The following is a 21,751-nucleotide window of genomic DNA, read 5'->3' as shown; positions in this document are numbered from 1 at the left end:
TCATATATATATACTTAATTATTTTGCGCGCGTTTGCACACTCCATTCTGTTACTCGCTGTGATCCCGGACCTCTAGCCACCGACGGATCTCTGTCTCCCGCTGACTTGAACTGAGGGCGTAACCCAGCCAAGTATAATAAACCTCGGAAATTAATCCAGACAGGCCTATCATTACCATGCTCCGGAACACATCCCGTCGAGCACCCTTATAACGCCTCTGGTTAGTGCCCGATGGAGATCAACCCACCGAGTCAGCTAACAAGTGTACACAATTCTCAAACAACGTGTTAGATCATAAGAGAACCTCAATTGATTAACTGTACGAGCCTTAAACATGGTAGAGTGCACAAAAATATTTTATTGGATAAACAGTTTATATTTCACGAATATTTAAGCTCAATAGCTAAATCATACATTTGAAAAATAAGCCCACCTGTCTAGGCAAAGCCTGTCGTTTAACCTTATCTCTGAATCAGAATAGCAGTGCTAATCCTCCTGATGCTCAAAGCCTACAAGAAATCTATTCTTAATAGGTCTCCTTGAATTCTAATCTTAAGTCATGGTGAAGTGCTTAATATTCTATGATTCACTTAGCCGGGTTTTTCAAAATTTAATGAATAAATAATTGAAAACATTTCTCTTGAGTTAAGAACACCAACAATATTCTTACTCATCTTTCTTTAATAATTGGAATTATAAATAAAACCAATTAAATCATAAATACTCTTTTTGCAAAATATAATGCAATTTCATGTCATGCTTAGCATATAATAAGTAATTACTTAAAATATGCTTATAATAATAATTTAATATTATTATAAAAATTTACTCTTTGAAAATAATTAATTAAACTTAATAAGTCTAATTAATTATAATAGTGTAGCTCCTTTAAATAAAATATGCACAAATCCAATTAAATAAATACTTGGGCAGCCCATGATTTAAAATAATCAAAGGCCCAACTTAATAAAAGAAAATCGGCCCAAAATTAAGAAATAACTCAGCCCATTTAATTAAAAATCTCGGCCCAAGTACTCATAAAATCGTCCCATAACTAAATTAAATAAACTGAGCCCATTACTGACTTGGCCCAAAGACTCAAGCCCAACTAAAAAAAATAAATAATAAAAAAAATGAAAAAAAAACGGCCCAACTCGGCCCAAATTCTAACAAAATTTTCAGCCCAACACTAATTAAAAACCCGGCCCAAATTTAAAGCCCAACCCCTAACCCAAACCTAAAGCCCAACACCCCCACCACCCTTTTTCTTCCTCCCCAGCCGCACACACACACACATACTATCACATCTCACTCTCTTCTCCCTCTCTCGGCTCCCTCTTCCCTCATCTCTCGCTCCCTTCTCTCTCAGCCATCAGTCCCGCCACCGCGCATCCTTCCGGCGAGGCAGCCGTCGACCGGCAGCCGCATCAACCGAAAAGACCAGCCGCCTTCCTCGGCCCCTCTCTCTTCGGCTGGTAACAGCCGCCCACCGTGGAGCTCGCCGGAGGAGCAGCAGCGACGAGCTGCCGCCACCAGCTCTCTCTCTCTCTGACAGTGGCCGAGAGACAGCAGCCAAGGCCGCCGAGCTCTAGCCTCCCTCTGAAAGCTCAACCCCCGCGGTTCTACCTCCGGCGATAGCAGCCCCAGCCGCCACCGCTCCTCCCTCTCAAACTCCGATCCTCCCTCTGGAACTCCGGCGATAGCAGCGAGAAGCCACTACCGCCGCCGACTCCGACTCTCTCTGGATCGACGGGCAGCAGGAGCATCAAGCCACCGCCGCCGTCGTCCTCTCCTTCCCCACTCTTCACCGTAGCTAGGCAGCAACGGCAGAGCCGCAGCGCCTGGCTTCCCTCTCGGACTTCTTCCGATAAGCAGCAGCAGAAGCCGCCCGCCGGAGCCCTAGGCTCGGCCTCCCCTGACTCTCTTCTCAAACCCTCGCCGGAGCAACGACGATGAGCCGCCTCACAGCCCCCGACCTTCTATCTTTCCAGCCAGACCGACAGTGGCGCCGAGCCACCGCCGTCGACCTTCCAGCCCAAAATCGACAGATGTAAACAAAGCTCAAACTTTTCTTTCTTCTTTTGTAAATCATGCTTTGATGTATATGAAAACACATATTGTATGCTCATGTATGTAACTATCATTTTGTTTCAAAAATTTATACAAGAAAACTGAATTTCAATTTAGCAACTAAGGTAAGGACTCAAGAGGGAACCTTAAGAGGTTTCGTTTCAATTGTTTGTCTGATCTTGTTGGTATTAGTTTTGATTCACTGCGTTAAAACTGGGCTTCAGTGGAACAACTGCAGTAGAATTTCAGCAGGGGATCCTTCAATTAATTGCAAGATGGAGTATGAGAGAATGATGAAACCAAAGTTCAAAACTTACCTAGGCAGTTGAGTTCTGCTTGAGAGGGAGTGAGCTTGAGATTTTCTTGTGAGAGAGATGAAATATGTGGGATGATAGTGGAGGATGGAAAATGGAGAACTTGGCTGCAGGAATTTGATGATGATGTTAAGTGTAAAGGGCTGTCATGGAGGTGGAAAGGAGGTGTAAAGGAAGGTGGCATGGCTGTCATGGAGGTGGAAGAGTAGGTAGATGTGGGAATTAGGTGAAGAAATTAAATATAATAAAATAAAGTCTTCCGGGTTATACTATGAAAACTGTAATAATCGTTCAGTTTTTGCTTAAACAAATAGCTCGTGTAGATGCTAAATGTTAAATTAAATAAATATTCAATGCATATAAATTTAATAATTAAATTTACAAATGTTTTTTGTAAATCATTTTTGTTGGAATTAAAGTAAATTCATTTTTCTTAATCCGGCGTGAATCAATCTTAATATCTAAGTTTAAAATTATTCTAAACTTAGCTCGAAGGAACGGGGTATTACATCCCTCCCTCCTTAAAAAAATTTTCGTCCCCGAAATTACATACCTTGATAATCTAGTTGGGGATACTTGACTTTCATTGAATCTTCAAGTTCCCATGTGGCCTCTTCCATCCCGTGATGGTTCCACTTCACTTTAACGAGAACGATGTTCTTGTTACGTAAAACTTGAACCTTGCGATCAAGTATCTGGACTGGTTTCTCTTCATAACTTAAGTCCTGGGCTAGGACCACTTCATCATGTTTAATCACATGTTTTGGATCAAACACATACTTTCTTAACTGAGAGACATGAAACACATTGTGCACGTCTCCAATACTGGGCGGCAATGCCAACCTATAGGCTACAGGGCCTATCTTATCTAGGATCTCAAAAGGTCCTATAAAACGGGGTCGTAACTTGCCCCTCTTTCCAAAACGTATAACTCCCTTTGAGGGAGAAACTTTGAGAAAAACTCGATCCCCAACATTGAATTCTAACTCCGATCGGCGTTTATCGGCGTAAGACTTTTGTCTATCTTGAGCTTCTTTGATTCTTTGCTTGATGTGGTCGACCTTCTCAACCATCTGTTGGACCAATTCAGGACCTAACAACTTTCTCTCGCCCACTTCATCCCAGTAAAGTGGTGATCGACATTTTCGGCCATACAAAGCCTCATATGGAGCCATTCCAATTGTTGCTTGATAACTGTTGTTATAAGCAAATTCTACAAGAGGTAACAAATCCTCCCAACTTCCACCTTTGTCTGCGACAATCGTTCGCAGCATATCTTCTAGGATCTGAATCGTTCTTTCTGACTGCCCGTCAGTCTGAGGGTGGTATGCTGTGCTGAAATTCAGCTGAGTGCCCATTGCTTCTTGTAAACTTTTCCAGAAACGCGATGTGAATCTGGTGTCACGATCTGACGTGATAGATACAGGTACACCATGAAGGCGTACTATCTCTCTGACATATAACTTTGCAAGTTTCTCCAATCCAAAAGTCATTTGAATTGGCAGAAAGTGCGCCGACTTTGATAATCGGTCCACTATGACCCAAATAGCAGTGTTTCCACGTGCCGACCTCGGTAGGCTCACTACGAAGTCCATGTTAATGTGCTCCCACTTCCACTCAGGGATAGGTAGTGGTTGCAGCATTCCATATGGCCTCTGATGCACGGCCTTCACTTGTTGACAAGCGAGACATCACTCCACAAACAACGCTACATCTCTTTTCATTCCTTTCCACCAGAAAATTTTCTTCAAATCCTGATACATCTTTGTGCTGCCTGGATGTGCAGTGTAAGGAGTATCATGAGCCTCGCTCATAATCTCATTCTTTAATTCTTCTTTGTGTGGCACACACAATCTTTCACCAACCATAAGTGCATTATCCTTTGCTTCAGTGAATCCTTTTGTTTCATTCGTTCTTGCAGCTAGACGCATCTTCTCCAAGAACCAATCTTCTCTTTGTGCTTGCACAATTCTTTCCCTCAAATCAGGTTTAGCTATCAATGCAGCAACACAACCCGATACTGTGTCTGGAGGATGAACAATTTCCAAACTGAGTGAGGCGAAGTCACGAATAAGTTCCTTCTGCTGGGTGATGAAATACCCTAGCTTAGCCTTCGTCTTTCGACTCAGTGCGTCAGCTACTACATTCGCTTTTCCTGGATGATAACTGATGGTGCAATCGTAATCCTTTACTAATTCGAGCCATCTTCGTTGTCTCATGTTCAAATCCTTTTGCTCGAAGAAGTATTTCAAACTCTTATGATCTGTAAAGATCTCACACTTTACTCCATAGAGGTAGTGTCTCCAAATCTTCAGCGCGTGCACGACGGCTACTAGTTCTAAATCATGAGTAGGGTACTTCAGCTCATGGGGCTTCAATTGACGAGACGCGTATGCTATCACTTTCTGATTTTGCATCAACACGCAACCCAATCCTAGTTTCGAGGCATCAGTATACACCACGAATTCTTCATTCTCTTCTGGTATTGCTAACACTGGTGCAGTAGTCAGCCTAGTCTTCAGCTCCTTAAAACTTTGTTCGCACGCTTCAGACCAAACGTATTTAGTCCCCTTTTTCAAAAGCTGAGTCATTGGCCTAGCCAATTTCGAGAATCCTTCGATGAATCTTCTGTAGTAACCTGCTAGACCGAGGAAACTCCTGATCTCATTGACATTTGATGGTGCCTTCCATTCCTTGACTGCTTCGACCTTGGCGGGGTCTACTTTGATTCCTTCAGTCGACACGATGTGACCGAGAAACATTACTTCTCTCAACCAAAACTCGCATTTGCTGAATTTAGCAAACAATTTCTCATTACGCAGGGTTTCGAGTACGATGCGCAAGTGCTCCTCGTGTTGTTCTTCAGTCTTAGAGTAGATGAGGATGTCGTCAATAAACACTAAGACAAAACTATCGAGATATTGATGGAACACTCGGTTCATCAAATCCATGAAAACGGCTGGGGCATTCGTTAATCCAAAGGGCATCACTGTGAACTCGTAATGTCCGTAACGCGTTCGAAACGCTGTCTTTGGGATGTCTTCTCTTTTCATCTTGAGTTGATGGTAACCAGATCTTAGATCAATCTTGGAAAACACACCGGCTCCTTTCAACTGATCAAACAAGTCGTCTATCCTTGGAAGAGGATATCTATTCTTTATCGTGAGCTTGTTTAATTCTCTATAATCGATACACATCCTTAGTGAACCATCTTTCTTCTTGACGAATAAGACTGGTGCTCCCCACGGTGACACGCTAGGCTGTATGAAACCTAGATCCAACAGTTCTTGTAGTTGCACTTTCAATTCTTGTAACTCTGGCGGGGCCATTCTGTATGGTGCCTTTGACACTGGTGCTGCCCCGGGTTCTAGATCAATCGTGAATTCTAGTTGTCTGTTCGGTGGCATACCGGGCAATTCTTCGGGAAAAACATCTTTGAATTCTCGCACCACTGGAACTTCTTCGATCGTTTTCTTTACTTCATGTTCTCCTGTCAAACTGACCAGAAAAGCCTGACATTCTCCCGTTCTCATTATCTTTGTGGCCTTCATCGCCGAAATCACTGGTACTCTTCCTCCCATTCTTATGCCATGAAAACTTGCCTTCTCCTTTCCAGCGGATTGGAAAGAGATCTTTCTCTCGCTACACAGTATCGTGGCACCGACTTGAGTAAGCCAGTCCATCCCTAGGATTATGTCAAACTCTATCATAGTGATGACATACAAATCTGCCTTAAATGTTTCAGCACCTATGTTCAGCTCTAAGTTCGAGATAATGTCCTTAGCAGTCAATCTTCCATTACCAGGGGTGCTAACTTCTAAAGTTATCTCAGCCAATTGTGGAGCCAGTTCTAATCTCTTACAAGCAGCATGTGAAATGAAAGAGTGGGACGCTCCAGTATCAAACAAAGCTACAATCGGCACGTCGAAAACATTAATCATACCTGCCAAGTTTCCTTGGTTTCCCGCTGCTTGATTTTGGTTAAGGGCATAGGCCCTAGCATTCTGTGGCTGTCCCCGTTGTCCTCCAGGACCCTGATTTTGTCGCTGCTGATTTCTGGGGTTTTGCTGTTGAGGTGCTCCTTCGTTCTTCTTCGGACATACTGAAGTATAGTGCCCAGTTTCCCCACATCTATAGCAGATATTCATTCCTTTCAGACATTCCCCCGAATGAGGTCGCTGACACTTTGGGCAGAGTGTTCGTCCCATTGTTTGCGGCTGTTGGTTCTGACGTTGATTCTGATTTTGGTTAGCAACCCATGGTTTCTTCCCATTTCCATTTCCAGAGTTTCCTCCAGTTCCTTCGTTCCACTTTCTTTTTCCTTTACCACCATCTTGAGGTGGTACGAATCCAGACTGTCCCGGAGCTTTCCCTTTTTCCTTTGGTAGCAATGACTCAATGGTGAGAGCCCTGCTCAAAGTTTGTGCATAAGTGAGACCTCCCTGGCTTGCTAGGGAGATTGATATCTCATGGCGCAGTCCATTCCTGAATTTTTCTGCACGCTTCTCATCAGTGTCCACCAGCGTCGGAGCATATCTTGATAGCTGATTGAAGGCTCTATCGTACTCAGTAACTGTCCCAGCCCTCTGCTTCAGATTCCAGAACTCATTCTGCTTTCTTCTGTCTATAGCATCCCGGTATGTACTTCTCGTATAATTCAGTCTTGAAATCTTCCCAAGTGAAATTTTCCCACTGTTCCTCAGTCATTGTGCGCCTCACCGATTCCCACCAGAAGTCAGCTTCGTCCACCAGTTGGTAGGTTGCACAAGTTACTTTGTCTTCGTCATCGCAACGGATGTAGTTAAAGATACGCTCTATGGCCCTAACCCACTTTTCGGCGTCTGTTGGATCGCCCAGCCCGTCAAATGTTGGAGGTTTTTCCTTGCGAAACTTCTCTTCAGCAGTACGATTTGGTGCTACTTGTTGGATTGGCTCTTCAGGGATGAATCCCCTGCCGCGTCCACGACCACGACCACGTCCTCGTCCCCTACCGCGTCTTCTTGGTGCGTCTTCCATTCTGATTTACGAACGAAAATAACACAAAAGTGAGACTTATTCTGCATGCATGCATACATATATACATACATAGATATACTTAAGGTATATTACTTCTATAGTGTAACCCTATGAAAGGCTAACTCTATGGGGAAACTGATCTATCTGGGTGGAATACTCAAGTGAATCCTTAATCTTATCTCATTGCTTCTACGTTATAACATATCTATGTTAAACGTTTCTATCTTACCAGTCCTTACTTAAATCGATCAAGCGGGGCTATCACGACTAACATTCCCAAGACATTCTTGGGTGGTACTCAAACAGTTGTAAGAGTTCTTATTATTCTGATCGTATAGGCAGTGAACCTAAAACAATAACATAACTTTCTTATTCGTTCATTCTCTTTGAAACCTGAAACATGTGGACATTTAATGTCACATGAAACTTTTCTATTGCCGGAAAGATTCAAAGAATCTAACTCGACCATACATCTGGTATTCGTGAAAAGCTCGATAGTCCTAAACACGACTTTACTTCATTTTATCGTTAAGGGCTCGGGTTGTCCCAAACACGATACTGACTTATCTTATCGTTAAGGGCTCGGGTTGTCCCAAACACGATACTTAGCTGGTTATATGAGTCGGAGACTCAAAATAATAATATGAAAGCAATTAGCAATTCATAACTTATAGCATATGGAAAGCGTTAAGCAATTCACATAGCATCATTTACTGAAGCGCGCACTTCTTGAAAACTCTAAAACATTTAATAACTTTGAAACTTTTAAATCGTACCTTTTTCCTTGCGGCAGTGTGACGGCGAACTGAGGTTCAACAACTTTCTTAGAAGTCTAGAGGTACTATTCTAGACTCGACATTTAAAAACTTATGGTTATCAGAAACATGAAAGAAAACTCATGCTCTGATACCATTCTGTCACACCCCAATTCTTGAAGGAATAAACTATAACTGGGGTACGACTAAAATCATATAAATGAACAAGGGAAGAACCTTGTGAAATTCAGATAATAGAATAAAAATGTTGGGCAATGCCCTTTGAATGAAGAAAGATAGAAATCAAGTGATACTAATCAATCAACAACATTCAAAGCCTTAGGATCACAAGTTCGGTTTCATGCTTCCGATAACCAACGTTAAATAACATAGAGCTAGAAGTTGAGAGTTTAAGCTCGATAAAAACATAATCCAGAATTTAACATAAAAGTCTTAAGTTGGAGAAACAAAAGACAAATAAAAGCTAGTGCAATAGCGGAAGACAAAATACGGAGTTGAACCCTAGCCTCAGCTCTGCCCCGTCATCACCAGCCATTAACCTGAAAACATTTGAAAGTAATTTTGGGCTAAGTACTAATGTACTTAGTGGGCTGCAACTTTTAAAGCATTTCATAATCTGAAGAACAGTTTATCCAATCTTACTGACATGACATAGAAGGTTTTAAAGAGAAATAACTTCTATGCATGTTAAAACATTTTCATATATATATACTTAATTATTTTGCGCGCGTTTGCACACTCCATTCTGTTACTCGCTGTGATCCCGGACCTCTAGCCACCGACGGATCTCTGTCTCCCGCTGACTTGAACTGAGGGCGTAACCCAGCCAAGTATAATAAACCTCTGAAATTAATCCAGACAGGCCTATCATTACTATGCTCCGGAACACATCCCGTCGAGCACCCTTATAACGCCTCTGGTTAGTGCCCGATGGAGATCAACCCACCGAGTCAGCTAACAAGTGTACACAATTCTCAAACAACGTGTTAGATCATAAGAGAACCTCAATTGATTAACTGTACGAGCCTTAAACATGGTAGAGTGCACAAAAATATTTTATTGGATAAACAGTTTATATTACACGAATATTTAAGCTCAATAGCTAAATCATACATTTGAAAAATAAGCCCACCTGTATAGGCAAAGCCTGTCGTTTAACCTTATCTCTGAATCAGAATAGCAGTGCTAGTCCTCCTGATGCTCAAAGCCTACAAGAAATCTATTCTTAATAGGTCTCCTTGAATTCTAATCTTAAGTCATGGTGAAGTGCTTAATATTCTATGATTCACTTAGCCGGGTTTTTCAAAATTTAATGAATAAATAATTGAAAACATTTCTCTTGAGTTAAGAACACCAACAATATTCTTACTCATCTTTCTTTAATAATTGGAATTATAAATAAAACCAATTAAATCATAAATACTCTTTTTGCAAAATATAATGCAATTTCATGTCATGCTTAGCATATAATAAGTAATTACTTAAAATATGCTTATAATAATAATTTAATATTATTATAAAAATTTACTCTTTGAAAATAATTAATTAAACTTAATAAGTCTAATTAATTATAATAGTGTAGCTCCTTTAAATAAAATATGCACAAATCCAATTAAATAAATACTTGGGCAGCCCATGATTTAAAATAATCAAAGGCCCAACTTAATAAAAGAAAATCGGCCCAAAATTAAGAAATAACTCAGCCCATTTAATTAAAAATCTCGGCCCAAGTACTCATAAAATCGTCCCATAACTAAATTAAATAAACTGAGCCCATTACTGACTTGGCCCAAAGACTCAAGCCCAACTAAAAAAAATAAATAATAAAAAAAAATGAAAAAAAAACGGCCCAACTCGGCCCAAATTCTAACAAAATTTTCAGCCCAACACTAATTAAAAACCCGGCCCAAATTTAAAGCCCAACCCCTAACCCAAACCTAAAGCCCAACACCCCCACCACCCTTTTTCTTCCTCCCCAGCCGCACACACACACACATACTATCACATCTCACTCTCTTCTCCCTCTCTCGGCTCCCTCTTCCCTCATCTCTCGCTCCCTTCTCTCTCAGCCATCAGTCCCGCCACCGCGCATCCTTCCGGCGAGGCAGCCGTCGACCGGCAGCCGCATCAACCGAAAAGACCAGCCGCCTTCCTCGGCCCCTCTCTCTTCGGCTGGTAACAGCCGCCCACCGTGGAGCTCGCCGGAGGAGCAGCAGCGATGAGCTGCCGCCACCAGCTCTCTCTCTCTCTGACAGTGGCCGAGAGACAGCAGCCAAGGCCGCCGAGCTCTAGCCTCCCTCTGAAAGCTCAACCCCCGCGGTTCTACCTCCGGCGATAGCAGCCCCAGCCACCACCGCTCCTCCCTCTCAAACTCCGATCCTCCCTCTGGAACTCCGGCGATAGCAGCGAGAAGCCACTACCGCCGCCGACTCCGACTCTCTCTGGATCGACGGGCAGCAGGAGCGTCAAGCCACCGCCGCCGTCGTCCTCTCCTTCCCCACTCTTCACCGTAGCTAGGCAGCAACGGCAGAGCCGCAGCGCCTGGCTTCCCTCTCGGACTTCTTCCGATAAGCAGCAGCAGAAGCCGCCCGCCGGAGCCCTAGGCTCGGCCTCCCCTGACTCTCTTCTCAAACCCTCGCCGGAGTAACGGCGATGAGCCGCCTCACAGCCCCCGACCTTCTATCTTTCCAGCCAGACCGACAGTGGCGCCGAGCCACCGCCGTCGACCTTCCAGCCCAAAATCGACAGATGTAAACAAAGCTCAAACTTTTCTTTCTTCTTTTGTAAATCATGCTTTGATGTATATGAAAACACATATTGTATGCTCATGTATGTAACTATCATTTTGTTTCAAAAATTGATACAAGAAAACTGAATTTCAATTTAGCAAATAAGGTAAGGACTCAAGAGGGAACCTTAAGAGGTTTCGTTTCAATTGTTTGTCTGATCTTGTTGGTATTGGTTTTGATTCACTGCGTTAAAACTGGGCTTCAGTGGAACAACTGCAGTAGAATTTCAGCAGGGGATTCTTCAATTATTTGCAAGATGGAGTATGAGAGAATGATGAAACCAAAGTTCAAAACTTACCTAGGCAGTTGAGTTCTGCTTGAGAGGGAGTGAGCTTGAGATTTTCTTGTGAGAGAGATGAAATATGTGGGATGATAGTGGAGGATGGAAAATGGAGAACTTGGCTGCAGGAATTTGATGATGATGTTAAGTGTAAAGGGCTGTCATGGAGGTGGAAAGGAGGTGTAAAGGAAGGTGGCATGGCTGTCATGGAGGTGGAAGAGTAGGTAGATGTGGGAATTAGGTGAAGAAATTAAATATAATAAAATAAAGTCTTCCGGGTTATACTATGAAAACTGTAATAATCGTTCAGTTTTTGCTTAAACAAATAGCTCGTGTAGATGCTAAATGTTAAATTAAATAAATATTCAATGCATATAAATTTAATAATTAAATTTACAAATGTTTTTTGTAAATCATTTTTGTTGGAATTAAAGTAAATTCTTTTTCTTAATCCGGCGTGAATCATCTTAAATCTAAGTTTAAAATTATTCTAAACTTAGCTCGAGGAACGGGGTATTACACTCATCATCAATCACTTGATAAATTTGAGTTTTCTGAGTCATAGTTAAGCGAAATGCATGATTAGTCGTTTTATAACGCATATGATTTGGCCTTGTGTAAAATTTCTGCATCACATTACAGTTCCCTTCACTGATATTCACTGCAATAGTTCTTAGCACAACTCTTCCAAAAGATGCATGAATTTTTGAACCCTGCAAAGAAAAAAATAAATTATCAGCACATACATACATTATCTGTCATCATAGAATTATCTTATGAAATATACACAAATGCTCACCTCTGCATCATGAAATATGCACTCCAAACTCATAATATCAGCAGCATTGCCATTGAAAGGCACTTCATAAGCACGAACCACTCTCACTTTTATCACTGATGTTGTTACAGAAGGATGAAGATCTTTCAACATAGAAAACATGGAAGACATATTTGTTGCTTGTGCATTTATTGCAAAATGCAGGTTATATTTATAGGCAAATTTCTTACACTTGTATTACATGTATTTCTGCAGCTTACCTCGAGACCCACAAAACCATCATCAAAGTTCTTCAAATAGTGTTCTTATTACATGTAAATATCAAGATCAAATCTTCAATGCAGATTTTATGGGGTTGCCTAGCTAAACTTGTGTGTACAATTTCAATTTGACCATGCTTTTTTTTCTATCATCATAAATGCGTTTCAGTCTGACCATGCTTTTTTTCTCTATCATAATAAATGCTCTGTACAGTTAATTTTTAATTCAGGCGCTAAGAAATGCTCTATAAAGTTATTCATCTGTTGCAACGTCAGTGACCAAAAGAATTTATTAATTGAAGCACTAAGAAATGGCGGCTATAGTACAAATTTGGAAGTAAAAAATTGAACTTAAAAAAAAAAATCTTTCTCTAACATTCGTATAATAAATATCAGCATTAATTAGTGCACATGCAAGCCCACACAAAATACATATACATATATCACGCAAAACAAAACAAAAATTGTGAGGCTAAAAATAAAAGCCGGGAAACTGTGTGTCTCGAATTGTATTTATATTAAAGTATAACATACCAAAAAGTATATATTAATAAAATGAGCAGTAATAAAATAGAAAAAAGTATATACGTAAAGAGAGAGAGAAATAGTAAAATAAGCAGTAATAAAATAGATTAAAGTATAACATACAAAAAAGTATATATTAATTATCTATATAGCATATCTAATTACGAAATTATGAGTACTCCTTAAAACGTGGTAACACAGTCACATTCACACTTAAATATTAGGGTTATATTTTTTTCTCTATTCTCTATGTAGAAACATTCATTAACTTTATTTTTTTTTTCCAAAAATTCAGTATAGTTGGTTCAAAAAAAATCTATAAAATTTCATATTGTGAGAACGAAGTTGATGAGGAGTAATATATGCGGAACAGAGGAATGACTTTACCAGGGGAATCACGGGGAGCAGCGAGATAGCTTTCGCCAGAGGAATCACACTCGCCAGAGGAATCGAGGCCAGCGGGATCGAGTCTCCAAGGCGCCAGAGGAATCGAGGCCAGCGGCACCAGAGGAATCGAGGCCAGCGGGGCCGAGTCCTCCAGTGCAACGGAGTCGGGCGCCAGAGGAATCGAGGCCAGCGGGATCGAGTCTCCAAGGCGCCAGAGGAATCGAGACCAGCGGAGTGGTGCACCAGAGGAATCGAGGCCAGCGGGGCCGAGTCCTCCAGTGCAGCGGAGTCGGGCGCCAGAGGAATCGAGGCCAGGGGGATCGAGTCTCCAAGGAGCCAGCGGAATCGTGGCCAGCGGTGTCGGGCGCCAGAGAAATCGAGGCCAGCGGGGCCGAGTCCTCCAGTGCAGCGGAGTCGGGCGCCAGAGGAATCGAGGCCAGCGGGATCGAGTCTCCAAGGCGCCAGAGGAATCGAGCCCAACGGAGTCGGGCCCCAGAGGAATCGAGGCCAGCGGGATGTGGATAGTACGAATATTATCAATAAAATTATAATATTATAATTATTAAAATTCAAATATAGATTAAAGTATAACATACAAAAAAGTATATATTAATTATCTATATAGCATATCTAAGTACGAAATTATGAATACTTCTTAAAACGTGCTAACACAGTCACATTCACACTTAAATATTAGGGTTATATTTTTTTCTCTATTCTCTATGTAGAAACATTCATTAACTTTATTTTTTTTTTTCCAAAAATATAACCCTATATAGTTTCAACAGCTATAACAAATTTTTGCTGGAATAAGCGAAAAAAAGAGAATAGCAAGAAATAATTACTCCCTCCGTCCCACCTATAATGAGACTCTTTCCTTAGACACGGTGATGAGGAGTAATATATGCGGAACAGAGGAATGACTTTACCAGGGGAATCACGGGGAGCAGCGAGATTCTTTTCGCCAGAGGAATCACACTCGCCAGAGGAATCGAGGCCAGCGGGATCGAGTCTCCAAGGCACCAGAGGAATCGAGGCCAGCGGAGTCGGGCACCAGAGGAATCGAGGCCAGCGGGATCGAGTCTCCAAGGCGCCAGAGGAATCGAGGCCAGCGGAGTGGGGCCCCAGAGGAATCGAGGCCAGCGGGGCCGAGTCCTCCAGTGCAGCGGACTCCAAGGAGCCAGAGGAATCGAGGCCAGCGGAGTCGGGCACCAGAGGAATCGAGGCCAGCGGGGCCGAGTCCTCTAGGGCAGCGGAGTCGGGCGCCAGAGAAATCGAGGCCAGCGGGATCGAGTCTCCAAGGCGCCAGAGGAATCGAGACCAGTGGAGTTGGGCCCCAGAGGAATCGAGGCCAGCGGAGTCGGGCACCAGAGGAATCCAGGCCAGCGGGGCCGAGTTCTCCAGTGCAGCGGAGTCGGGCGCCAGAGGAATCGAGGCCAGCGGGGCCGAGTCCTCCAGTGCAGCGAAATCGGGCGCCAGAGGAATCGAGGCCAGCGGGATCGAGTCTCCAAGGCGCCAGAGGAATCGAGGCCAGCGGAGTCGGGGACCAGAGGAATCGAGGCCAGCGGGATGTGGATAGTACGAACATTATCAATAAAATTATAATATTATAATTATTAAAATTCAAATATAGATTAAAGTATAACATACAAAAAAGTATATATTAATTATCTATATAGCATATCTAATTACGAAATTATGAATACTCCTTAAAACGTGCTAACACAGTCACATTCACACTTAAATATTAGGATTATATTTTTTTCTCTATTCTCTATGTAGAAACATTCATTAACTTTATTTTATTTTTTTCAAAAATTCACTATAGTTTGTTCAAAAAAAATCTATAAAATTTCATATTGTGAGAAAGAAGTGTATATAGTTTCAACAGCTATAACAAATTTTTGCTTGAATAAGCGAAAAAAAGAGAATAGCAAGAAATAATTACTCCCTCCGTCCCACCTATAATGAGACTCTTTCCTTAGACACGGTGATGAGGAGTAATATACGCGGAACAGAGGAATGACTTTACCAGGGGAATCACGGGGAGCAGCGAGATAGCTTTCGCCAGAGGAATCACACTCGCCAGAGGTATCAGACTCGCCAGAGGAATCAGACTCGCCAGAGGAATCACACTCGCCAGAGGAAGCGCGGCCAGCGGGATCGAGTCTCCAAGGCGCCAGAGGAATCGAGGCCAACGGAGTCGGGCACCAGAGGAATCGAGGCCAGCGGGGCCGAGTCCTCCAGTGCAGCGGAGTCGGGCGCCAGAGGAATCGAGGCCAGCGGGATCGAGTCTCCAAGGCGCCAGAGGAATCGAGACCAGCGGAGTTGGGCCCCAGAGGAATCGAGGCCAGCGGGGCCGAGTCCTCCAGGGCAGCGGACTCCAAGGAGCCAGAAGAATCGAGGCCAGCGGGATTGAGTCTCCAAGGCGCCAGAGGAATCGAGGCCAGCGGAGTTGGGCCCCAGAGGAATCGAGGCCAGCGGGGCCGAGTTCGCCAGTGCAGCGGAGTCGGGCGCCAGAGGAATCGAGGCCAGCGGGATGTGGATAGTACGATTATTATCAATAAAATTATAATATTATAATTATTAAAATTCAAATATAGATTAAAGTATAACATACAAAAAAGTATATATTAATTATCTATATAGCATATCTAAGTACGAAATTATGAATACTTCTTAAAACGTGCTAACACAGTCACATTCACACTTAAATATTGGGGTTATATTTTTTTCTCTATTCTCTATGTAGAAACATTCATTAACTTTATTTTTTTTTTCCAAAAATTCACTATAGTTTGTTCAAAAAAAATCTATAAAATTTCATATTGTGATAAAGAAGTGTATATAGTTTCAACAGCTATAACAAATTTTTGCTTGAATAAGTGAAAAAAACAGAATAGCAAGAAATAATTACTCCCTCCGTCCCACCTATAATGAGACTATTTCCTTAGACACGGTGATGAGGAGTAATATATGCGGAATAGAGGAATGACTTTACCAGAGGAATCACAGGGAGCAGCGAGATAGCTTTCGCCAGAGGAATCAGACTCGCCAGAGGAATCACACTCGTCATAGGGATCACACTCGCCAGAGGAATCACACTCGTCAGACGAATCATACTCGCCAGAGGAATCACCCTCGCCAGAGGAATCACACTCGCCAGAGGAATCATACTCGCCAGAGGAATCACACTCGCCAGAGGAATCATAGTCGCCAGAGGAATCACACTCGTCAGAGGAATCATACTCGCCAGAGAAATCATACTTGCCAGAGGAATCACACTCGCCAGATGAATCATACTTGTTTTTTCCATTTTTTTGGGCTTTCCTTTGAGGCCCCCTCCTTGAATCACACTTCGACTTCTCTGCTCTGCCGAGAATCTTCGACTTCGCTGCTCGGCACACGACTTCGCTGCTCTGCACCTGACTTCGCTGCTCTGCACACGACTTCGCTGCTCGGCACACGACTTCGCTGCTCTGCACCCGACTTCGCTGCTCTGCTCTGACTTCGCTTCTCTGCTCTGTCGGACTCGGCTTCTCTGATTTGCCGAGAAACGGCTTCTCTGCTCTGCCTTCACTTCTCTGCTCTGTGTAACCCTGGCTAGGCGAAGATTCCCAACAACATAAAATAGTTATATAAAGACAGAGCAAAAAGATGCAGAAATACAAAGCAAAAAGATACACATAAAATAGGTACAGAAACACATAAAGAGAGAGAAGAAATAAAATGATGTAAGATGCTATTATAAACCAAAGTATAGATACAAAAAGTCAAAAAGATGCAGAAATTGATGCAAGCTTTTATGAAGAAATGAAAAAACGAAAGCTAGAAGCTTAGAGAAAAGAAATTGTAGAGATTCAAGCAAGAATTTGCCAACATTAAAGATAGAAAAGAAGCTTCTTGAATCTGCTGACAAAAAATAGAACGTGCAGATACTGAATCAAGAAGTTGCCAAAGAAAAGAAGAGGAGCAAAAAAGAAAGTGAGTTGCTGCACACATATAAGCAAGAAACTGCTGAAAAAGAAAGAGAGCTGCTGCACACATTGAAGCAAGAAAAAAAGAAAGAGAAGCATACAGAGAAAAATGGAAGCTGCCGAAAACAAAAGAAAAAAGGAAGAGAAGCATGAAGAGAAAAATGGCTCGTGAGAGGGGAAATATAAAGAAGATATCTTCGAGGCTAAGTTTTGTATAATGGTGCTCTGCAATACTTGTCTTGAGCCCCTCAATTTATAGTTTTAAATGTATACTTGTATATAATATATTTATATTATATAAGGTATGACAGCAATTGTAAAAAAAAAGCTGAAAAATATATGTTGAATAGTGTAAACATTAAATGCACCCATGTGGAATAGTAAAAATATTTACTTTAGTCTTATTTTCGGAGAATGAAGATAATGAGTATTTATCGGAGAAGAAAAAAAAATATGGAGATGTATAGAGAGAGTCCTTTCTCGAGCCCAACAATGTGCAGGCTGCAGCAACATTAAATGAGCATTAATTAGTGTATACATGGAAGGCACATGCAGCACACAATACATATCACGCAAAACAAAAAAAAAAATGGTGAGGCTAAAAATAAAAGGCGGAAACTGTGTGGTGTTTTTACACTAATTCACTATGTATTTTTGCCAAAACTATCCTGGCTTTATATAATAAATAGATAAAAGGGTTAATAGCCGGAAAATACACGAACTATTTTCAAATTTGCATATTGCACATCACCTTTAAAATTAACTCCAAAATACACCACCTTTTAATTTTATTGCAAATTGCACACGGCGAAAATTCCGACGACTCTTAAGTTTGACCGACGATGACATGGACAACCGCGTGACTTTTTTTACACGCTAGCAAGCCACGTGAGCAAAACGAAAACGTTTTGATAATTTGAAGAATTCAAAATAATAATCTATACATATATAAAAGCTGGTCCATCTAGCCAAAAAAATTTCCCGCTCTTTTACTCCATCTACTTTTGGAAAGTTGATTTATATTTAGAAAGTTCACTAATTCATAGGATGATATATATAGTTGCGGGGCCCACTTGCTACAATCTATACAGTGCTCTTTTATATCATGCAATTTATAGTTTTGTGAAAAATATCCTTTATTTTTGTGAATTTATATTTTTTAGATAAATTTATATAAATATCCAATATTTAAAATTTAAAGTCACCAATATTTTTCAGTGTGAATTTATATAAATTTTGAAATATATATATATATATATATATATATATATATATATATTGTGAATTTAAATATCCAATATTTAAAATTTAAAATCACCAATAGTAAATTTATGAATTTATACTTAGAATTTATATTTTTTTGAAAAATATCATTTTCTTGTGAATTTATATATTTTTAGATAAATTTATATTGAAATATCCAATATAAATTTATAGTTTTGTGAAAAATTATCAATTTCAATTAAATCTTTTGTGAAAAACATCCAATATTTAAATTCATAATATAAATACATATAAATTGCATGGGATCTTGTAGTCATTTGCAAAAGTGAATATTATTTTTCATTTACACGCAATTTTTTACTATAGATTGTTTTTTAATTCAAGAGAATAAAAAATTATTTACGAACTCTTGCAATATCTCGTATTAATTCTTACGGATTTACACGCTAAACAAAGGGATTGGTATGCATGATCAATGGGATTTTTTGTATGATCTTACTGTGTAGTCAATTGTGTATGGTACTGTGTAGTCAACTGTGTAAATTACTGTGTCCCCTACTGTGTATGTCTCGTATAGCTGTTTGATTCGTTTATACAATTGACGTGCATATGGATACACTAAAACAATAATAAGTATACATCAATAAATTTGATTATTCTGATAAACAATTACAAGTATGAATTTTGCATCACCTATTAATAATTAGGCTATTACCTATGTCTCCACTAATATATTGAAGATATTTCTTGAAACAATATAATTCTTTCAGATACTTACAACTTCAAATAATCGTTAATTATTGATTGTTAGAACATGAAATATAGTTAAGTGGTAAAATTACAACTTCCAACATATTGATTAACATGGTCTAAGGTGTGTATTGAATATTTCATCAAAAATTCTTTTTTATAAAGAACTCTAAAGGTTGGTGTTCTTAGTTACACAGTTGACTACACGGTCATGTGACATCTACACAGTTAGTTACACGGTCATGTGACATCTACAAAGTTAATTCATCTTAATTCTAAGATTAGTGGGAATGCAAGTGGGATTTTGAAACCGAAATAAGATTAGTGCAAATGCAATTGGAGTTTATGAAATCAAAGTTCGATTATTGGGAAATCAATTGAAGATTACTAAATTATAGTAAAGATTAGTTGGAGATCAATTGGGGGTTTTGAAATCGAAGTAAGATTAGTGGGAAATCCATGCAACCAAATAATGTCAGATCTACAATTAAAATGAGACTTGTGCGTGCATACAACCGCTCATATCAAAGCACCAACAATGTTATCAGCTATGAGTGTATTTTTCATGATCGTGAGGCAAAAATTCTCTATTCACTAAACTATTACGTATTTAAGCATTTTTGCAACATTATTATGTTTTTCTAATTTAGTTGTTTTTTTAATATAGGGTGACCGCATCCATGCTACACTTGATCACACGTTGATCTCCAAGTTCAAACATATCTTGAAAGAAGACAGTGTTCATGCCATAAAAAAAAAATTTGGTGATGCATGATTCCAACAAAAAGTATAAAACAACGACAAATGTCTACTATATTAAATTTATTAATAGTAATCATATAGTTGAAATTTATGAAGAAGGTTTTCCACGCCAACTATTTAACTTTAAAAGTTTTGAAGAAGTTGCCTCCATTGATATTATCAATGACAATATGCTATTTGGTAATGTGTTTATTTCATTATTTCCTTATACATGCATATTCAATTGATAATCTCAAAATTCATATTTTTATGAACTCAACATTTTGATATATCTACATTATTGGTATGCATTTATATATGTAGATGTAATTGGTGTGGTTTATCACAAAGTAGTCAAAACTGTACTTTGCAATGATGGAAGACAAGTTGAAGGGGTCTGAAATCTTGATATGTAATGAAGACAAAGTAGAATGTTCGTCTACTACAAATGTTGTATATAAAGAAGTTTTCCAAAATTTATAATAATAAGATGAGAAGTTTCCAATTATATTTTCATGTATTATTATTTTTACATTGATTTTTATGTAATTAAAAATGATAGTCTTAAATATATTTTAGTAGTAATATAATTGGTATAACAATTGTATAATAAAATATTTTTAAAACTCATTTATTTTAGAGATTATACAAAAATATCTTTGAGAATGTTATAATAAAACTTTAACAACATATGTATAATCCCGTGCATCGCACAGGTAAAACACTAGTAAAAAAAAATCTTTTAATTCCGACGACTCTTAAGTTTGACCGACGATGACATGGACAACCGCGTGACTTTTTTTACACGCTAGCAAGCCACGTGAGCAAAACGAAAACGTTTTGATAATTTGAAGAATTCAAAATAATAATAAAAAAAAATCTTTGCTTTTCCGACGAGCCACTCCATAATCCGGCGAGCCATTCCACCTAGTGGTGCCAAGGGCCAACCGGAACCGGCGGTTCGACCCTGAACCGGCCCGGTGGTCAACGGTTCCGGCCCGGACCGTTGACCACCGGGCCGATTCAGGGCCGAACCGCCAAACGTTAAGGGCCGGTTTAAGTTCACATATATTTTGACCCTGAACCGGCGGTTCGACCCTGAACCGCCGGTTCCAGCTGAATTTTTGTTTTTTTTTTTAAATCAAATTCATATCCTACATTTTTCAATGTGGGATTCAACTTAACTTATAAATATATAACTTATATTCATGTAATATATAACTTATAAATAAATAACTTATAGTAACTTATAATTTATAAATATATAACTTATAAGGTCTAGGGATCAAACCCCATTGCTCCCCCTCTCCCAAATGTCAAAAAAAAACTTATAAATATATAACTTATATAATAACTTATAAATATATGTTGTATTTTTAAAATTTTGCGTATATATACACTTAACTTTAATAATTTTAAAATTACTCAACTTAAAAATCTTAAATAATATAATAACCTATAAAAATTTTAAATTTTAATAATTTTTGAATAATTTTAATAATTTTAATAATATAATACTTAACTTTAATAATTTTGAAAATTTTCAACACTTGTAAAGTAAATTTTTTTGAAATTTCATCACAAATCATTTAATTTCATAAAAAAGAATACAAAAAAAATTAAAAAAAAAGGAAAAGCTCGTGAACCGCCGGTTTTCGGCCCGGGAACCGCCGATTTTCGGCCTGGCCCGGAACCGCCGGTTCAGGATCCAAAAACCGGCCCTTCAAATTTTAGGTGGGCCGGTTCAGGTTCATGAAATTTTTGAACCTGAACCGCCGGTTCGGGCCCGGAATCGGCGGTTTCTGAACCGGTGGCAACCCTAATTCCACCACCACAAGCCATTCCAGAATCCGGCGAGCCACT

The sequence above is a fragment of the Salvia miltiorrhiza genome, chromosome 1, assembly GCF_028751815.1.
Source record: "Salvia miltiorrhiza cultivar Shanhuang (shh) chromosome 1, IMPLAD_Smil_shh, whole genome shotgun sequence".
NCBI lineage: Eukaryota > Viridiplantae > Streptophyta > Magnoliopsida > Lamiales > Lamiaceae > Salvia > Salvia miltiorrhiza.
Note: the sequence above shows the minus strand (reverse complement) of the source record.